Consider the following 12,598-nt stretch of genomic DNA (forward strand, 5'->3'; position numbering starts at 1 on the left):
CCGAAAGGAACAGGAAAACACACTGGGTTAACACGTGGCTCAGGGGCTGGTGCCGTCAGCAGAATTTTCGGTTTTTTGACCATGGGGTGGTTTACACAGCACCGGGCCTCCTGGCAGCAGATGGAGTTCAGCTGTCTCCAAGGGGAAAAAGGATTCTCTCTTATGAGTTGGCGGGGCTCATCGAGTGGGCTTTAAACTAGATTTGAAGGGGGAAGGGGATAAAACCAGGCTCACTAGAGATGAGCCTAGGGGTGGCATGCCGACGCTGGGGGTGAAATTGATAGCCCAGCTCAAGTGCCTCTATACCAATGCGCACAGCATGGGCACCAAAGAGGAGGAACTGGGAGCCATTGTGCAGCAGGACAGCTATGACTTAGTCGCAATCACAGAAACATGGTAGGATGACTCTCATGACTGGAGTGCTGCAATGGATGGCTATAAGCTCTTCAGAAGGGATAGGCAAGGAAGTAGAGGCAGTGGGGTGGCTCTGTATGTTAGGGAGTGTTTTGATTGTATACAAATCAACAATTGTGATGACCAAGTAGAGTGCTTATGGGTAAGGACGAGGGGGAAGGCCAACGAGGCAGATATCCTGCTGGGTGTCTGTTATAGACCACCCAACCAGGATGAAGAGGCAGATGAGACATTCTGTAAGCGACTGGCAGAAGTCTCGCAATCACTAGCCCTTGTTCTTGTGGGGGACTTCAACCTACCGGACATCTGCTGGAAGTATAACACAGCAGAGGGGAAACAGTCCAGGAGGTTCCTGGAGTGTGTGGAGGATAACTTCCTGACACAGCTGGTAAGTGAGCCTACCAGGGGAGGTGCCCCGCTTGACCTGCTGTTTATGAACAGAGAAGGACTGGTGAGAGATGCGGTGGTCGGAGGCCGTCTTGGGCTTAGCGACCATGACATGACAGAATTCTCCATTCTTGGTGAAGTAAGGAGGGAGGTCAGCAAAACTGCTACCATGGACTTCCGGAGGGCAGACTCCAGCCTGTTCAGGTCACTGGTTGAGAGAGTCCCTTGGGAGACAGTCCTGAAGGGCAAAAGGGTCCAGAAAGGCTGGAAAGTCTTCAGGAAGGAAATCTTAAATGCACAGGAGCAGGCGGTCCCCATGTGCCATAAGAAGAGCTGGCGGGGAAGGCGACCGGACTGGCTGAACAGGGAGATTTTCACAGAATCACAGAATCACTAGGTTGGAAAGGACCTTCAAGATCATCAAGTCCAACCATTAATCCAGCGCCACCATGTCCCCTAAACCATGTCCTGAAGCGCCACATCCACACGTTTTTTGAACACTTCCAGAGATGGCGACTCCACCACCTCCCTGGGCAGCCTGTTCCAATGCTTGACCACCCTCTCGGTGAAGAAATTTTTCCTAATATCCAATCTAAACCTCCCCTGGCGTAACTTGAGGCCATTTCCTCTCGTCCTATCGCTGGTTACTTGGGAGAAGAGACCAACACCCTCGTCGCCACAACCCCCTTTCAGGTAGTTGTAGAGAGCGATAAGGTCTCCCCTCAGCCTCCTCTTCTCCAGACTAAACAACCCCAGTTCCCTCAGCCGCTCCTCATAAGACTTGTGCTCCAGACCCCTCACCAGCTTTGTTGCCCTTCTCTGGACACACTCCAGCACCTCAGCATCCTTCTTGTAGTGTGGGGCCCAAAACTGAACACAGTATTCAAGGTGCGGCCTCACCAGTGCCGAGGACAGGGGCACAATCACTTCCCTACTCCTGCTGGCCACAATATTTCTGATACAAGCCAGGACACAGTTGGCCTTCTTGGCCACCTGGGCACACTGCCGGCTCATGTTCAGCCGGCTGTCAACCAGCACCCCCAGGTCCTTTTCCACTGGGCAGCTCTCCAGCCACTCCTCCCCAAGCCTGTAGCGTTGTACAGGGTTGTTGTGACCCAAGTGCAGGACCCGGCACTCAGCCTTATTAAACCTCATACAGTTGGCCTCTGCCCATCGATCCAGCCTGTCCAGATCCCTCTGCAGAGCCCTCCTACCCTCCAGCAGATCAACACTCCCACCCAACTTGGTGTCATCTGCAAACTTACTGAGGGAGCACTCGATCCTCTCATCCAGATCATCAATAAAGATATTGAATAAGACCGGCCCCAGAACTGAGCCCTGGGGAACACCGCTTGTGACCAGCCGCCAGCCGGATTTAACACCATTCACCACAACTCTCTGGGTTCGGCCATCCAGCCAGTTCCTCACCCAGTGAAGAGTAAACCCGTCCAAGCCACAAGCCGCCAGTTTCTCCAGGAGAATGCTGTGGGAGACGCTGTCAAAGGCTTTACTAAAGTCCAGGTAGACTATTTTTTTTTGCTGGGACTCAGGGAAAAGAGGAGAGTTTATCACCTCTGGAAGAAGGGGAAGGCAACTCAAGAAGAGTACAAGGATCTCGTTAGGTCAAGCAGAGACAAAATTAGAAAGGCAAAAGCCCAGCTAGAGCTCAGTCTGGCCACAGTCGTAAAGGATAATGAAAAATGTTTTTGCAAATATATTAACAACAAAAAGAGAGGCAAGGAGAATCTCCATCCCTTACTGGATATGGCGGGGAACATTGTCACCAAGGATGAGGACAAGGCTGAGGTACTTCATGCCTTCTTTGCCTCAGTCTTTAACAGCCAAACCAGTTACCATCAGGGTATTCAGCCCCCTGAGCTGGAAGATGACGATGGAGAGCACAATAAACTCCTCATAATCCGTCATGAAACAGTTAAGGCCCTGCTAAACCACCTGGACACCCACAAGTCTATGGGGCCTGATGGGATCCACCCAAGAGTACTGAGGGAGCTTGCGAAGGAGCTTGCCAAGCCACTCTCCATCATTTATCAGCAGTCCTGGTTAACAGGGGAGGTCCCAGAAGACTGGAGGCTTGCCAATGCGATGCCCATCTACGGGAAGGGCCGGAGGGAGGATCCTGGGAACTACAGGCCTGTCAGCCTGACCTCTGTACCGGGGAAGATTATGGAGCGGTTTGTCTTGAGAGTGCTCACAGGGCACCTGCAGGACAACCAAGGGATCAGGCCCAGCCAGCATGGGTTCATGAAAGGCAGGTCCTGCTTGACCAACCTGATCTCCTTCTATGACCAGGTGACCCGCCTAGTGGATGAGGGAAAGGCTGCGGATGTTGTCTACCTAGACTTTAGTAAAGCCTTTGACAGCGTCTCCCACAGCATTCTCCTGGAGAAGCTGGCGGCTTGTGGCTTAGACAGGTGCACTCTTCGCTGGGTGAGGAACTGGCTGGATGGCCGAGCTCAGAGAGTTGTGGTGAACGGAGTTAAATCCAGTTGGTGGCCAATCACAAGTTGTGTTCCCCAGGGCTCAGTTCTGGGGCCGATCTTGTTCAGTATCTTTACTGATGACCTGGATGAGGGAATCGAGTGCTCCCTCAGTAAGTTTGCAAATGACACCAAGTTGGGTGGGAGCGTTGATCTGCTGGAGGGTAGGAAGGCTCTGCAGAGGGATCTGGACAGGCTGGCTCAATGGGCTGAGGTCAACTGTATGAAGTTTAATAAGACCAAGTGCCAGATCCTGCACTTGGGTCACAACAACCCCATGCAATGCTACAGTCTTGGGGAGGAGTGGCTGGAGAGCTGCTACCCCTGTACTCGGCACTGGTGAGGCCACACCTCAAATACTGTGTTCAGTTTTGGGCCCCTCACTACAAGAAGGATGTTGAGCTGCTCAAGCATGTCCAAAGAAGGGCAACAAAGCTGGTGAGAGGTCTGGAGCACAAGTCTTATGAGGAGCGGCTGAGGGAACTGGGGTTGTTTAGTCTGGAGAAGAGGAGGCTGAGGGGAGACCTTATCGCTCTCTACAACTACCTGAAAGGGGGTTGTGGCGACGAGGGTGTTGGTCTCTTCTCCCAAGTAACTAGTGATAGAACGAGAGGAAATGGCCTCAAGTTGCACCAGGGGAGGTTTAGACTAGATATTAGGAAAAATTTCTTCACCGAGAGAGTGGTCAAGCATTGGAACAGGCTGCCCAGGGAGGTGGTGGAGTCACCATCTCTGGAAGTGTTCAAAAAACGTGTGGACATGGCACTTGGGGACATGGTTTAGTGGGGTTGGTGGTGTTGGGTTGATGGTTGGACTTGATGATCTTAAAGGTCTTTTCCAACCTTAATGGTTCTGTGATTCTGTGACTGTCTGTCTTTTCATGCTGGCCTGCCAGTGAGAAGGCAGGGGACTGCATGGGAAGCTGAGAGGGGACACAGCCAGGACAGGTGACCCAGGCTAGCGAAAGGGATATTCCATACCATTTGACATCATGGTCAGTATATGAAGTTGGGATGAAGATCAAGATCAAGGAAGGGGTGGAGGGACGTTCGGAGTGATGGCATCTGTCTTCCCAAGAAACCATTACGCATGATGGGGCCCTGCTTCCCTGGAGATGGATGAACACCTGCCTGCCAATGGGAAGTAGTTTTGCTCTGCTTGCGTGCACGGCTTTTGTTTTATCTGTTAAGCTGTCTTTATCTCAGCCCATGAGTTTTCTCACTTTTACTCTTCCGATTCTCTCTCCCGTCCCACCGTGGAGGAGTGAGCGAGTGGCTGCGTGGTGCTTAGTTGCTGGCTGGGTTTAAACCATGACAGAGATATAACATTTATTTTATTTAGGCGCTTGCTGCACATATGCTTTATGCAGTATGTCAGTTTAGGTATGTCAGCTCAAAGGTATTTCTCATCAATTTTTGTACTCAAGAGGAAATTCTCAATCTGTAAGTAAAATGATTGAGACAATAATACATGTTTTCATGAAATGTGTCTATTGAATGATTTTTTTAAAAAGTTTTAAATTACAAGTGGATCTTTAATTACACTTTCTATTTGATAGCATTGTATTTTCTAGTTTGTAGAAACTGTATGAGGGCATCTGCACTAATAGGTGATACCAGGGTGTAAATTATCTAAGCATGTGTTTAGGAAGCCAGCAGTCCTGGGGCCGCTAAGTATGTTTTTCTTTACAATAAATGCCAGATTTGTGATTTAATAGTAACTTTTCTCGCCTCCCATTTCCCCAAGCCTACTAATAGAGTCTGTGGAAATGTGGTACTACCTATTGTGGGGAAAGATACAGTTAGGGAGTATTTAACCCAACAGACATATACAGCTCCACGGGACCAGCCAGGATGCAGCTGAGGGTGCTGAAGGGAGCTGACTTGATGTCATTGCAGGGCCACTCTATCATATTGGAAAGGTCATGGCAATTGAGGAGGTGTTCCTGATGACTGGAAGGCGGCAAATGTCACACCCATTTTCAAGGAGGACAAGGAGGAGGATCCAGGGAACTACAGACTGGGCAGCCTGACCTCAGTCCCTGTGAATGTTAGCGCAAATCCTCCTTGAAGCCCTATCCAGGCACATGAAGGAGAAGGTGAGGGAGTATATGCCACTCTGGAGAGGATGAAAGAACCAGGTTTGTTCAGCCATAAGAGAAGGCTAAGAAACAGAAACAGGTCAGATTCTGACAGGAACACATTGCAATTTGCCCTGTTAGAAAACATGATGTGAACAAGGAAAAATTCCTCAAGGACAAAAGATTAAAAACTGACACACTGGTACAAAAGTCTGCTACACATACACATATGAGAAGCAGAGTTGTAGGAAACTTCTACCTCTTATGTTGGATTAAAAAAGAGCCACAATGTCAGGTTGCCCTTAATCTTCAGTTTGCTGTCATTATTCCTAGCACTCTGCTCCTTCTAGGATGATAGTGAATAGAATTGGATTAGGAATGAAAAGTAGTATTTACTTTTTAAAGTCCTTTTTGCCCTTTCCTCACAGGTAAATACATTTACGTTTGCTTGACACCAGATAACTCAAAGACACTGTACTGTAAATCACTCTACCTACAAAGAAAAGCTTAAAGTTATTAAGATTTTTTTCTAAATAGAAATGCTTGAGATTATTATAGCAAGTGAAGGGGAAATTCAAATTGTAACTGTTCAGCAGTGGTAATTTGTGACCAAGGAATGATCTGGCATGGAGGACAAGGCGGCCCAACTGCAGAAGGGGTTGAATTGGCTGGAAGCAGGAATGCCAGAGACAGAACGACTCCCTGTAAGGGAGTGAAGTTTACCCTGATGATGAGATAAGAAACAGCCACAACATTGTCTTGTAGCCATCCTGGAATGCAAGCTCTCAGGGGCCACTTTTGGGCAGCAGAGCTGGTGCTGGGGATGGACCCAAGGAGGGGCTGAAATGCCTCATGCAACCACTCATGGGATTGGTGCTGGTGCAAGTGTATATAAGGAATCAGCTCGTGATGCATCTTTGCAGATTCCTTGTAGAACTGCTTATGGCGGTAGGACTCTGTCCAATGCAGTGTTCATTAATTTTGTTCTTTATATTTAAGCATAAACGTGTTTTTAATTCACCTCAAGGGATACAATAAAAATTCCCACACAAAGGATATTAAGAAATAGGGGTTTATATTTCATTCCAAATGTTATATTTAATGTTCTATCTAATAGTGCTCCATACTCAACTTCTGTGAAAAGTCTCCTGATATGACCTGAAATATTATATTTTTTTTAGTGTGAAATCACAGTAATAGTCCTAGACTGGACCATTACAGCACACTCTTTAGGAAAACCTTTCTCCTTTAATATTCCTAACCAGTATTTTAAGATGATACTATTACAACTACCTGTTGCTTCCTTAGAACACTACATTCAACAAGAAAGAAGTTGCTGGGTTATAAACACATGTATCACTGTGGCCAAATTGGTATCTGGAAGGATTAGGCAAATCCTCAAACTGGTTTGACCAGCCTAGTTTATTTGGAATCCTACCAAAACTTTGGTCTATCCAATGCCTTATTCTACAATTTGAGAGTGAATACATTTAATAATGTCTTTAATAATACTCATAGACCTTAGACTGCCCAGTCCTCTGAGTTGGAGGACCATGACTGCGGGAACAGTGACTTTCCATTTGTGGATGCTGAAATTGTAAGGGACCAGTTGTATCAGATGAATGTTCATAAGCCCATGGGGCCTGAAGGGATTCATCCCAGAGTACTGAAGGAGCTAGTAGATGTTACAGCAGGACCCCTCTCGATCATCTACCAAAGGTCTTGGGAGTCTGGGGAGGTCCCTGCTGACTGGAAACTAGCCAACATTACTCCAATTTACAAGAAGGGTGTGAGGAAAGACCCAGGAAACTACAGACCTGTTAGTCAAACCTCAGTACCTGTAAAAATTATGGAGAAGATCATACTGGATGCTACTGAAAGAGATTTAAAGGACAATGTAATCATCAGGCACAGTCAACATGGGTTCACAAAGGGAAAGGCCTGTTTAAGTAATTTAATATCCTTTTACAATAAGGTCAACTGCCTAGTGGATGAAGGGAAGGTGGTGGATGTAGTTTTTCTGGATTTTAGGAAGGCTTTCGATATTGTCCCTCACAGCATCCTTTTGGACAAGTTGTCCAACTGTGAGATGAGCAGGTACAGGGTGCGCTGGGTGATGAACTGGCTGAATGGCAGGGCTCAAAGGGTTGTAGTGAACGGGGCTACATGTGGCTGCCAAGTGGTCACCAGCAGTGTTCCTCAGGGCTCAATTCTAGGGCCAGTTCTGTTCAGTATTTTTTTCAATGATCTGGAAGCAGGAGTTGAATGCATCATTAGCAAGTTTGCTGAAGATACTAAACTGGGAGGTGCTGGTGACTCTCGCGAGGGCCGAGAAGCCTTGCAGAGGGATCTAGATAGATTGGAGCATTGGGCAATCATCAATGGCATGAAATTTAACAAGAACAAATGTCTGATTCTGCACCTGAGTCGGAGTAACACTGGGCACAAGTATAGACTGGGAAAAGAGTGGCTGGAGAGCAGGCCTGCAGAAAGGGATCTGGGGGTGCTGGTTGACAGCAGGCTCAACAGGAGTCAGCAGTGTGCCCTGGCAGCCAAGAGGGCAAGCTGCATTCTGGGGTGCATTAAACACAACATAACCAGCCGGTCAAAAGCGGTGATTATCCCGCTGTATTTAGCATTGGTGCAGCCTCATCTTGAGTACCGTGTGCAGTTCTGGGCCCCACAATTAAAAAAGGATGTTAAGGAACTTGAATGCATCCAGAGGAGGGCAACAAAGTTGGTGAAAGGGCTGGAAGGCTAATGAGACTGAGTTTGTCTAGTTTGGAGAAAAGGAGGCTGAGGGGTGACCTCATTACTCTCTACTGCTTCCTGAGGAGGGGAAGTGCAGAGAGAGGTGCTGATCTCTTCTCCCTGGTATCCAGTAACAGGATGTGTGGGAATGGTTCAAAGCTGCCCCAGGGGAGGTTCAGACTTGACATTAGGAAACACTTCTTTACCAAGAGGATGGTCAAACACTGGACCTGGCTTCCTAGAGAGGTGGTCAATGCCCCATGCCTGTCAGTGTTTCAGAGGCATTTGGACAATGCCCTTAACAACATGGTTTAACTTTTGGTCAGCCCTGAAGTGGTCAGGCAGTTGCACTAGATGATCGTTGTAGGTCCTTTCCAACTGAAATATTCTATTCTATAGCTAATAACTGAAGAATATTAAACCTTGCTACCTGTCCAGTCAAATGGAAGGAAGTCTAAGGAAATCAACTCTCTCACCAGACAAAAGGTTTTTTCTGTTACAGTTCTAAATCATGCACAATCTCAAACATCCTCTGTGGTGGACTGACCTTGGCTGGCAGCCAGGTGCCCACCAAGCCACTCTATCACTCCCCTTCCTCTGCTGGATGGGGGAGAAAATAAGACAAAAAACTCGTGGGTCAAAATAAAGGCAGTTTAATAAAGAAAAGCAAAGGCTGCACACAGAAGTAAAGGAAACAAAAAGATTTATTCTCTACTTCCCATCAGCAGGTGATGTCCAGCCACTTCCTGGGAAGTAGGGCCTCAGTACGCCTAGCAGTTCCTTCAGAAGACAAACGCCTTAATAACAAATGCCCCTGCGCTGCCCCCCCCCCCCCTTCCTCTTAGCTTTTATTGCTGAGCAGACATCATATGGTATGGAACATCCTTTTGGTCAGTTTGGGTCAGCTGTCCTGGCTCTGTCCCCTCCCAACTTCTTGCCCACCCTAAGCCTACAGTAGGCAAAACATTGGTGTGTTATCAACACCCTTCTAGCTACAAATACAAAACACAGCACTATGGGGGAAGTTAACTCCATCCTAGCCAGACCCAATACAGCCTCACAGAAAATAAGAACCAAAGATGACTTACAGGGTCATGGTTTAGCTCGGGTTTTCTTTTGAGAGAGAAAAGGGAGGAGAGGATGGGAAGGGACCCAGGAATTCATACATTTATTACCTGTATGAAATAAAGCCTAAAAAGGCTCATGCTTTACAAAGCTTTCCCCTCTTCTACCTCCCTCCATTTTTACCTTACTTAACAATTTATCCCTAGTTTTATTTAGGTTTCTTGGAGTCTCAAATGATGTCTTTTAATTATTGGGGGGGAAGGCAATAATGACAGTCTCTTAGAGCATTTTCTCATTGTCTAACAGCTATTATTTGGAGGAAGAAAAGGCTACCAAACAAGATACTGACAGTCCAATCCAAAAACACCTCCTCTTCTAACTACCAATTTTACATACTTTGCAAAAATAAAAATATAAAGGAAAAAAAAGAACAAAAAGCAAACAAACCATTTCTGATACTCTATACACACAGGGAGGTGTAGATTATCCTTTGAAAGTAAATAAAGAGCTTCCACCAAAAAGTTTTCATTTATACTTTTGAAACAAGGCTCAATATATATACTTTTTGGAAGGTTATTGATTAGGTGATTAGTTTAACTTTTAGCCTGATAACTGTGTGATTATGTTTAACAGCCTACTCTCATAATCCTTAGGCTGTATTTGCCTCAATGCTAACATTGTAACTATGTGTAAACGGTTAATCACGACTAAAGCAGGCCTCATGAAAATTAAAACAAAGAAGAGTTAAGAGCAAGGACTGAGAGATTAAAGAGAACAGAGAAGATATCTTAACCTTGAGCATAGAGACAGACTGGCAGGAATGCTCAAACAAGGATGATAAGAAGGAACTGCTTGGCTGGACAACAGAAGGGGCAAACATCCAAGGAGAAGAAACTATCCTCAGGAGACCCGTGACCATAAAAGGGAAAAAGGAGTAGGGGACTAACTCCCCAAACGACCACCGATGACCACCCGAGATCCCCGCGCACGCGTAGTGTAGTTTTGCAACGCCAGCATTACGTAAATGTAGTAGATAGGCAGGGAGGCGGAGATTTCCTGGAAAATGTGTGAATATTCATGTCTTTAAGGTATATAAAGGATGAACTTTTGTTTCAACGCACGCATGTTAGGAGGAGATATCCCCCATGCGTCCAGCACTGCAATAAAGATGTCTGCTTAATAACACTTTGATGTTATTGAGCTTAAATTTCTTAAGTTTGAATTTCTTTGAATCACTTTGTTAGGCTTGTTTCTTTTAAAATACATTCTAAAAGCAGAAAGTAAAACAATTCAAAATTAAGGCCAACGTAAGTATACATGTTCAACATAAGTATACATGTACAACATATTTGTAACACAAAAAGTATTTGACTACATTGCGAAAAGGTTAGACTAGTAAGCATTAAGAGCTAATGAATAAGGTTGGGTGTGGGTTCAAAACAATTAGTAATGATTAACATGCCCAAAAAAATTGATTCCCTGTATGTTATAATCATTCTTTTCTGCCAGTAAGTGATGTTGGAAACATTTGGAAGGGTTTATTTTGTTTTTTTAAATAAGTACATAGCTTTTAATACCATTTATATATACACTTTTTTCTTCACATGAATATTTAGAAGATCATCTTTCATTTCTCTGCACTTTAGGTTCTTGCACACTGATGTTGTGGTTTAATCCCAGACAGCAACTAAGCACCACGCAGCCACTTGCTCACTCCTCCCCCCCAGTAGGATGGGGAGAAGAATGGGGGGGGGGGGGGGGGGGGGAAGGTAAAACTCGTGACTCGAGATAAAGACAGTTTAATAGGACAGCAAGGGAAGAGAAAATAATAACAATAATAGTAATAATAATGATAAAAGAATATACAAAATAAGTGATGCACAATACAATTGCTCACCACCCACTGACTGATGCCCAGCCAGTTCCCGAGCCACAGTCACCACCCCTCGGCCAACTCTCCCCAATTTATATACTGAGCATGACGTTATATGGTAGGGAATATCCCTTTGGCCAGTCTGGGTCAGCTGTCCTGGCTGTGTCCCCTCCCAGCTTCTTGTGCACTTCCTCACTGGCAGAGCATGGGAAGCTGAAAAGTCCTTGACTTAGTATAAGCACTGCTTAGCAACAATTAAAACATCAGTGTGTTATCAACATTATTCTCATACTAAATCCAAAACACAGCACTATACCAGCTCCTAGGAAGAAAATTAACTCTATCCCAGCCAAAACCAGGACAACTGAATACATATTTGAGTTTTCAAGTTGGCATTATTGGAAGTGACTGTGTCTAAACAATAATTCTTTGTTTAAATGTACTCAACCGCTCTACTCCAAGACAAGGCTGGTAGTGTCCTATAGCTACCTTTTAAAAATCCAGTAAATGATCATCCTTGAAAAAAAGTGTAAGAATGAGCTTATTTGTTCTTTATTATCCATTTCCTGACAGTGTGCTACCCCAGATCACCAGTCAAGAAGATAGAGGATTTTGCAGAAGGAAAGTGATACATGAATATTTTAAATCAAGCCAAAAAAGTTCAAAAGTTTATTTCAATATTATCACCATAAAAAACAAACTGGTAAATTCCTACCCGCTAAGACATCTCCTCTCACTTTTCCACTATTGTTCCTGAGAGAGGAACTTTAAAACTTTAAAACTTAACTTGAAAATTAAATTTTAAACAGTCCTTCAGGGGAAATCTTGACTTAAACATTTCCTAATATATAATCTACAAGTTTGCACACATTATTTATTCAAACAATTCTTCAGTTGTTCTAGATGCCTTGCATCTGCATCCTGTAGAATTAATACAGTGGCTTTAGACTGAAAAAAAGGATTAAACTCTATAGTCATCAAACAGAGATCTATCAGTCATCTTTGACATTTCTCTAAACCATCCTTAAGCTTTGGATGTGAAATGGGATCTTTTTCAGCATGTTCATTTCAGGCACTGAAAATCCAATCAAACTTGTTAGAACATCATCAGTAAAATCTACTTTGAGATAAGATGAACCATCAGAAATTTTTGTCTTTATACCCCTGGACCATTGCTGCTTGTGAGAGTTCCATTAAGAGTTACAATAAAACATCTAACTTGCAGAATTGGCCTTTTTGCAAGGAGAACAGAAATATAGGTGAAAGGTGGAGAAACTAAATCAAGATCACGTGCCTCTACTGCTCTACAAGGGAAGGATTGCATATCATTATCTGGCTGATCTGCTTTTGGATCAGTTTTTGAAAAACATACTGGTTCATTGTTAGCAGCTTGCTGTCAGAAGAGCGCAGGGATTTATGTCTGCTCTCAACTAGGTCTATATCATTCCACCTTTCTTTGGTAGTATTTTCCAAAGAGAAATCTGCAGAACTGTAAGTCTGATGTACGCTATTATGCTGTGAAAAGTTACT

This window comes from Phaethon aethereus (genome assembly GCF_964289735.1).
Source record: "Phaethon aethereus genome assembly, chromosome: W".
Classification (NCBI taxonomy): domain Eukaryota; kingdom Metazoa; phylum Chordata; class Aves; order Phaethontiformes; family Phaethontidae; genus Phaethon; species Phaethon aethereus.